This window comes from Meleagris gallopavo, chromosome 14 (genome assembly GCF_000146605.3).
Source record: "Meleagris gallopavo isolate NT-WF06-2002-E0010 breed Aviagen turkey brand Nicholas breeding stock chromosome 14, Turkey_5.1, whole genome shotgun sequence".
Taxonomy (NCBI): Eukaryota; Metazoa; Chordata; class Aves; order Galliformes; family Phasianidae; genus Meleagris; species Meleagris gallopavo.
The window spans coordinates 9,667,873-9,677,045 of record NC_015024.2 but is presented as its reverse complement, the minus strand read 5'-3'; the positions used below and the strand labels follow the sequence as shown (position 1 = coordinate 9,677,045).

The following is a 9,173-nucleotide window of genomic DNA, read 5'->3' as shown; positions in this document are numbered from 1 at the left end:
CAACTTGAAACTCCCCTGACCAATTTGAGGCCATTACCTCTTGTCCTATTACTGTGACTTGGGAAAAGAAGCTGACTTCATAGAGGTAAGAAAATGTCTGAATCTATCATTCAAACCCATGCTGAAAAAAGAGGGAGTCAACAGGGAAGTGGGAGACAGTAAAGCACCATGTATTTGAGAACTGCTGAGTAGCAATGAGGGATGTCTGTACCTCAGGCTGTTTTCTGAGATTCTGCCATCACAAGAGGCAAATTTCCCCACCAATACATCACAGGTATAGGGGTAACAACCCACACTGATACCAAGTGCTCCAAGAGGCACCCACAACACAAAAAAAGTGAGCACCTGGGTTGCTGCTCCCAGCAGCTGCAGCACAGCACAGGCTGAAGCTCTCGTTACCCACCAGCCGGCAATTACAGCAGTCGCATTACAACAGTAAAACAATAACATTTTGTTTACCTCCCTAAATAGCGAGCTCATTTTAGTATTTTGCCTCCAAGCACTAGATAATAAGGGGATACAAGACAGGCGGTCTGTTTCTGTATCCAAAACAGAGTGGGTGCATCTGTGATGTTAGAGACTTTGAGAGTTGCTGCTCCAAACTCCCGATCCTGGAAGTGGTGGGGCTGCAGGAAGTGTCATGGCTGTAATTTGGACTGGGTATGGGGATTTCTTCAGGATGGGAAGCTGGGGCAAACCAGACAGGCTGCTGTGATGCCTGTGGTCTGGCACCGACCTACATCCTTTGAAGATCTGGTTCCTCATTCCTGAAACTGCCTGGACTGGTTTGCTTTTACTTTGATTTATTTTAAGTAAAACGTTCCATGATCTAATCTGAGATCTGCAAGCGGGAGCACACAGCAAAAGATGGCACTTACAAAGATCCAAAAACCCATTTCATTTAAACATGGCTATTATTGTGTTTTAATATGGGAATTGATTATTATAGGCACACTTATTGAGCTTAGCAGCTTAGATTTGTATCTATTTCAACACTGTTAATCTTTGATAAATATGTTTTTAATAATCTCTAGGTATTTATTGAACATAAAACTGTCTTGTGAAATAGAGAGTGAGATTGCTAAAGATACTTATTATACGCTACTTCAATACAAATTCATTATTAAAAACCTTTTACTGAGGTTTACTTTTAACCACAACATAACAGATGTGCATTCTGCATGGTTAATCTATAATAAATATATTTTAATAAACTATTGGTATTTAATCAGCAGTAACCATCTTAATAAATATGATGCACTGGCTATTGGACAAGCTGCTTCCTTAACTTTGTCAAACACTTGGAGGTTACAGGACTTCATGAGAAGTAGGAAAGCTGTGGCCTGATGGAAGGCGACTTATCATAGCCTTATAGAATCACAGAAGTTGGAAAAGACCACTAAGATCATCTAGTCCAATTATCAACCCACCACACCACCATACCCAGTGAGCCACGTTCCTTATTTAGCAGTCCACCACAGCCCTAACATGCCCTTATCGCTGTCCTCCTTGCTGCTCCAGCCCCAGATCTCCTGCTCAGCCCTCTTACATGGCTCTGCCATTTGATCTCAGTCCTGAGCTGAATTAACATTTGGCCCCGGATGTTCACCCAATCCTGTGTGCACAGCTGTGCCATCCAAGGGCTATTAATTCAGCTCTGGGTACCTGCAGACAACACTCTGTCTGCCCAATAGTTTTGCAAAGTAGCTAGATACTCTCCGTAGATCAAGAGTAGAGCAGAGCTCATACCCTTAGAGTAGAAAAACTGCAAGATTTGTGAGAATATGGATCAACAGGGAAGTTTAAATAAGGTGATTTGGGCTTTGAACTCAGTGGAGGGCAGTAAATGCCTTTGACACATGGACTAACCAAGAGTCTGACTCCAAGTCATCAGAGGCAAAAGACCTGCAGTGCTGCTCAGACCCCCTAGTGTGCTCCCAGAGATGTATTTGTCATTCTTTGCATCACTTAATGACTGAGGTTAGTCGCAACTGGCAGATACACAAAACATTTCACTCCCAGAACTAATCAAGTGGGAGAGGAGCAGTAATTCCTCCCATGTCCTCTCCTCTGGGTCCTGCCCCATTTGTTATATGGCCACAGTTACAGGCCTTGTAATCCTTCCTGCAGGCCACCAGCTGATTCCTATATATCAGAGAGAGCCAAGGATCTTAACATGCAACTTTTAATTGAGCTGCATCATCTGCCACAAACATGAAATTAATGGTCCTACATCATAATCGTAAATTCATACATAACCTCATGCACGAGCAAATAACTCTTTGCGGAGATACTACAATGGTAAGCTGATTTGCAAGGCACGCACGCTACCCAGGAATCCTAATTAACCAAATTAACACCATCACTTCAAATCATGTCCCAGCAGTAGGACATTTCCGTTTGGCCTCAGGGTTAGAGCAAAGCAGCCAAATGAAAGTCTGACAGCATCTCCATGGGTCCAGTGGGCTAAATCTTTTCAAAGGGAAATGTGTACTGCCCATCAATGCACTAGAGGAAGGGAATGAAAAAATCTCATGCGTGTTTGTGGGTGCCAAGTCATGCTAGCACAGGAACAGCTCTCAGTTTCTGCTGCATTTCCCCAACTTAACCAGGAACATCCTTGTGCCATGCTGTGAGCCCTCTAGACCTGCTCCAGGGACTGCTGACACTGCTAGATCCCTCCAAAGAGTTCCAAATGGTGCTTGGAGTGATCCAAGCCTCGAGCATGGGGTCACAGAACAGAGCTGGCAGGAGAAGCCAGCATGAAACCCAAAACCCCAACCCACTTCTTCGCACATATTCCCACTTGTGATTTGTGTGAACTGTGTAAAGCTCAACATCTTTTTTAATCTTTCTCAGGATAGTCAGGTTTTTCTACTTCTGTGTTGGAAAAAACAAGTCTCTATTTTGGTGGCACGTGGGATTCAAGCCCATGACGATCCCAGCACTCCCTGCACAAAGGATAAGAGACATAACCATGTGCTAGAGGAACTGGTTCACATCTCTCTCCGCATCCAGCCTGGATGATGAAGTCGCTCAGTACCACCAGAGTGCTCATACTGGGGTGTCCAATAGTCTTGGTCCCACAATATCTTGGCTAACTTTTCCCATCCCTGCTCCAAACAGATGGTCTAAAGGGCAGGATGGGGTTTGTGGCCTGAAAGAAAAAGGAGACTCCTACCAGAAGTGGGGTTCGAACCCACGCGGGCATGCGCCCATTGGATCTTAAGTCCAACGCCTTCACCACTCGGCCATCCTGGTGGGCTGCCTGCTGTCCCCTGGCCAGCCATGTCCTCTCTCCTCACCAAGCCACCAAAGTCCCAACTCAAGGCTCTTCCCAGGACCAGCAACATCTTCCTCTCCTCACCACTTCAAGGTCCCCAGCAAATCTGGCAAGGCACAGAAAGAAAAGCTGCCTGACTCCTTTTACTTATACCACACCAAAAAAATGTTTTCTGATCTCATGCATTTTCCAAAATTTCACAGATTTTCCCTCATGTCCTGGTGATCCACTACCAAATAGCATCTGCTCAGCCCATTTGTCCACCCCAGCCAAACCAGGAGTTAACAGTTCTCATGGGCCATGGAGAACAGAATGGAACACACATGCCATGCCAGGCCATTGTGCCAGGAGCACAAGTATCTCTGGAGGTTGTCATCCTGACCCTGCTGGTGTCCAGAGGGACATGAGCAGCTCTGCCAGCCCACCAGCGCTCATTGCAGATGCCAAGCAGTTCTAGCACCATCCTTCCACCTCGGGTCCTGATCCTCCCTCTGTAGTTTACATGTTCAGATTTTTGGGAGGCATTTGGTGAGAAGAGACAGTGGGGGAGGTGAGTCCTTCTCTCTCCTTTGGGGCGAGGTACAGCTTTTATTTTGTCTAGCTTTTGTTTTGTTTTAAAAGAAAAAAAAATGCTATCTGTTGACTCACATGAGATTCAAACCCACAGCCTCAAAACAGCTACATGCACTAAGTCTTTAGCCCTTAAGCCACAGGAACCTGATGTTTTATGTCTCTGATTTCAGCCACTCTCACACCTCCCAGGCCAGCACCTCCACGCAGGGCTGCCACTGCTTTACTGGGATTCTGCAATTCATCCCCAGTCTTGTCCCCTCCCAGAGGATCCCCAAATGGCCTGGCTTCCATGCACTGCCATGCTCCCCATGATGCCCACAGAGAAACCTGTTCAGACCTATTCATCAGAGCATCTCCTCTGCTGAAGACATACTGGAGCATCCTTCATTATGGGAAGGACTGGAAAGGCCCAATGCAGGATGCTGCAGCTCAGCAGAGGACTGGGTTAATCTACCCACACATAAAAATCCTGCCAAGAGGAAATGTCACCTTTTGAGGTGCCAAGAGAGGACAGAAACTTTCCCTGCTTCCCTTTACCCTTCCTATTACAGCCACAGCAACCCACTATGCTGGTCTGTGTGTGCAGAATGGCAGCTCAGCATCTCAGGATGCCTCCAGCTGCAGCACCCGCATTAATATCAAATGAAGCTGTGCTCACAAAGGGTGTTACGCTTGCCAGCTCCAGAGGAATCTGCTCCTAATGAGCGACTTCAAAGCATTAATGAGCTTGCAAAGCTCTCCTCTTCGTTTACAGAACCGGACCTCGCACGCTTGGCATTAAGACAGGGGTCACCCGTCAGATGAAGAGAATGCGTGTGCATGTCGGCGAATATAATATATTTGTCATCCTCTAAGAAGCAAAGATTAATCATGCCCTCTCCTAGAGGAAGCTTTTATACCGCATCTGCTCTTCACAGCATGGGGAGAAAGGATCTGCCCTCAAGGACATCCATGACCCGCACTCTTCATATCCCCATAGTACCCAGCTTTGAAGTTAACGCTGACTGTAACCCCATGGGTCCATCTGGGAAATGCTGCCTGAACTAGCATCCTGAGCACTGAATAAAGCAGTAGGGCCACTTTCTCCAGGGATGTCTCTCCCCTAGCCACATCCCCTTCTGAGCTTCCCCTAGCTCACTGTTACCTCTGGCTTGAAGCAGCCTCCAGTGCTGGCTAACAGCCCTGTTGCGCTCATTTTAGAACTGAGCTGAGTCTCCAAGGCTGATCAAAATTTTAGAAGATTCTAAATATAATGCATAATCACAGCTTATAACCCTCAGCCAGGAGACAGCAGGCACACAGACTACTTAAGGAAGATGATACGGACATGTCCTGAAGTCAGAAAGCTGTTGTCCTTAGGTTCAGAAACACACTGGCAATGCTAACAGGGAAGCAGTTCCTCCTCTCACCTCCCAGAAGAGATCTCTTGACACTTAGTGTCTATTCAGTAGATCTGTGTTTAATTTAAACAGCCACTGGAGGCAACTGCCATCCCACACGTTATTACTGCAGCTGGAGGGTGGCTGATTGGTAGTTAAGAAAAAGACAAAAATCCAAAGCCATAAAGTCATGAGCAAGGCAGGCTAAAAGTGGCACTTTGTAAGAGATTTCAGGACAAAACTTCTCTGCTTTACTAATGCGGGGGTGAAAATGATCTCTGCATCCTCATTTTAGAAACTGGTTGGCAAAGAGAAGCAGAAGGACAGGGTTCTCCTCCATGTTTTTTCTGTGCCCTCTCCTGCTATAAGAGCAGTTTGGTGCGTAGGCATCGACCATCAGGAGCACAATATGATGGCATGTTTGGCTCAGAGCAGCCCTACCAGGGTCATTTAGATGGAGTGAGATGCAACAGCTTGGCTTCTCCTTGCCCAACAGGCTTGGGGTGAGAAAACTTGCTGCTTATCACTCTTATGCTGAGTATACGTAGCACTTAATAAGGAAGCTCTTTGGACTTTAGAAATAGAGTGTATCTAAAGACGCTGGTGATGTCCCACCCATAACTGTAAGCTTGTACCACATTTGGAGAGTAGCTGGAGCTCACTGACAAAAAGAACAGTGGAACAGGTTAATGTTACCATGCAGCTGGTCCTCAGTAGCTTTCAGAATAAAGAAGCAAGCAAGCACAGAAGTTCATTCATCCTTCCAATTTCTGCTGCCTCTGAAGAGGCAGTTCAGGAAACCAAGCCGCCTCAATTTACATGCAGCTGGCTTTCTTTCAGAAGGACTCAGAGATACGTGTTGTGGGCTTACAGGTGGAAGTTTGTTCTCTGCAGAATGTGACATGATGCCCCACTGCTTGATGACTATAGCTCAAGAGGAAAGCTTTTCCCTGAACCTTGCAGATAGCTGCATTTAGCCGAAGAAACAAAGACCTGGTTCTGTGGGCACACAGGCAGGATTAAAAACCAATGGCCTCGTGGAGGATATTTACCCCTGAGGGAAAATACATTTTCTTTGTTGGTTAAGTTCTAAGGCAGTAAGTGATAGCAAATAATGCATTACTTTCTCCTGTTCAGGAATGATCTTCCACCTGTTCGCTATTTTCCACAAGCTATCGTTATTTTAAATTATTCTCTCAGCATTTTCCAAAAATATCTTCTGGACAACAGATAGTTTCTCTAAAATAAATTAATCTCAAGGACTCAAAACACCTTGGCTTCACATCATTGCTTCTTCTTTGGTTCTGAATGGGCTTCCATTGAAATGGCTGGTGTAAATGTTGATAGTTTAGCATTTCAAAGCCATCACCTTCCTAGACTGTCATTCCCATACGTACTCTGGACAGGATGCTTGTGTAGCTCATCAAGGTTTTTACCTTTTTTACCTTTATTTTTACCTTTTTACCTTTATTTAGCCCAGACAAGATATTGAGAAAGAAACCATCACAGACTCATCTCTCCCTGTCACTGTTCCAAACATCATCAAATACAGCACAGAGAAATGAGTCACAGCTGTGCAGAAAAGGAAGCTCAAGAACACATTGAGGATCACAGGGATGTGAAATTGGTATCTCAGATGTTGGGTACCCAAACCATGAAGACAAAAAGGGACCCAATGTAAATGAGACATTCAGTGCATATTCATCTAGTCTTGCCAAGTGCCATCTGCCAGACTTTTTCTACAGCCATTGCAGAGAGAAAAACATTCAGAGAGGGCTTCATCCCATCTAGGGCATCTAAAGAGGGTGAAATTCATGCTTTCTGGAACAGAAGCAAAGGAACAAAGTTCATTTGATCAGCTTAAGCTAGACACCTACTTGCAGGTAACAAGATTCTGGGGCTGTTGTATCTGCTTGTGGGAGAGGTCCTTACAACAGGCAGAGCTGGATGCTAATCTTACTGTTTTTAGAGGTTGAACAACCAGCACAAGAGGCTTTTAAGGAATTGGAAGCTTGGTTGGTTCAAGTTCAAGGCAGATGATTTCTGAAGATCCCTTAAAACTCCATACCTGAATTTCAGCAGATACATGTAAACCAAATTCTGTTAAGGACATTTTGAAATCATGCTGGAAAATGCTGTGTGTTGCATATTTTTGGCTGCCTTTTAGCACTACAGAGGAACATTCCATTGGAAACCAGAGAAAGCGATTTTTTTATGGGACGTATTTAGGAAACGCTACAGTATGCTGCACAGAAGCAACCCGAAAAGGAAATGAAGCAATTAAGTTATCACATAGACAAACATCAGCAGAAGAGGCTTGCATGTGTCAGAGAAATCAGCTGCAATTACTTGTCTAGCTTGGACAAGGTGTTGGAACGAATGGCAAAACACCTGATGCTTCACCTGCAGCATCAACGCTGCCCACCACTGCTCACTGTCTCAGCAGGGACGCGTGCAGGCAACATATCACATCCCAGATGTCAAGGTGTGTCTGCATGAATTCCTAAAATGACATGTGTTCTTTAGCCTAGAGCTTGGCTCCAGGCTAAGAGCTAAATTTGATGTTCTCTGTGGCTAAAACTTCTTCAAAAACCATTCTGGGTTAATTAGAGAAGAGAAATTTTGGCTGCACAACCTGTAAAGGAAGATTGGCTTGGGAAATGGTATGAAAGTCGTGGTTTTTGCAAGAGCAAAGAGGAAGAACAGGCTCATTTCTAAAAGCGCTGCACCTAAGAACTTCAGAAAAGCACAGAACTTCACTGAAATATAATGAAAGGCACTGCCTGAAAGCAGAACATCTCCTTTGGCTCAGCACATCCTCTCCCAGAGGCACCACATCATTCCTGCTGCTCACAAAACAGCTTCTGTCTCCTTTTAATAGTTTTATTTTTAGACTTCTCTCATATTTAATTCTTTCCCTTTCCTTATGTAAGGTTCTTGGAAGGGCTGCGGTGTCAAACAATAATTGCATCAGAGAAAATTTAGAATCCACAGTGTTAAAACGAGTCTCTGCTCTTGACAAGTGAATGAATGTAGGAAGTGAGGGGATGAAGTTTTATCAAGGAGAGTACCCAGCTGGCACTGTAACAGCATCTCTCATGGGCTGGGGGCACCTGCCTTCAGATGGCAGCAATCTCAGCCTGGAGCACATCAGTACATGCCTGGGATTAGCACAGTCTGAGACCTAGATGCACAGTTACGCAGTGCTATCAGCACATACATGTCTCTCCCCAAGAACAATCTTGAGGAAGGATTAAAATACAGTTTTGCCATCCTATCACCACTCCTGGTTTAGCTAAAGTGCCCATGCCTACAGCTGTAGCTGCACGTCAGCTGAGGATCAAATGTTTCCCAGTGTCCAGCCATGAGCCTACCAAAGCAGAAGTGAAAGAAAAAAAAAGAGAGATCCACTTCCCTGTGTTTCTAAGGATACAGGTACCCCAAAAAATGGGGTTCTGAAACTTTTATAGATTATCCCCTTTCACCTGTATGTGCTGTATCTTTGCTGGCAATTAAATTGTGTTAAAACTCCAGCTCAGATGAACCCAACGCTGAATCTTGGATTTGCCAATATTGCCACTGACCAAGGAAGCCCAGGGAAATAATCCCCAAGTACCTGGCTTGCATTTTCCAACAAGAAAACAGAGAAGGGTGAATCTGATCCTCCACTCATAGCAAGAATCAGCAGTGACTGAAGCAGCTATGGGTGAAAAGACTTGCAGAACAATCAGGAAAAAGTTTTCCTCTCCGCAAGAGCACCAGCTACCTTGCAGGAAACTCCAAGTCGACTCCATATAGAAATACTGACAGGTATCAGTGGGACTACCTGTCATGGAATGTCTAAAATCAGGCTGCGGTGAAGAGTAGGTGTACAGAGTGAGCTCACACATAGTGTGTACAAGAGCTTTGTAGGGATAGTATGTTTATAGAATATATAT

At 44.9% G+C, this 9,173-nt stretch overlaps 1 non-coding gene across 1 annotated transcript; it reads right to left on the bottom strand.

The window, feature by feature from the left end:
• Positions 1 to 3,178: 3,178 nt before the first annotated feature.
• Positions 3,179 to 3,261, bottom strand: TRNAL-UAA. The gene has a single exon. It is a non-coding gene; the product is annotated as a tRNA-Leu (tRNA).
• Between the last annotated feature and the right edge of the window lie 5,912 nt (positions 3,262 to 9,173).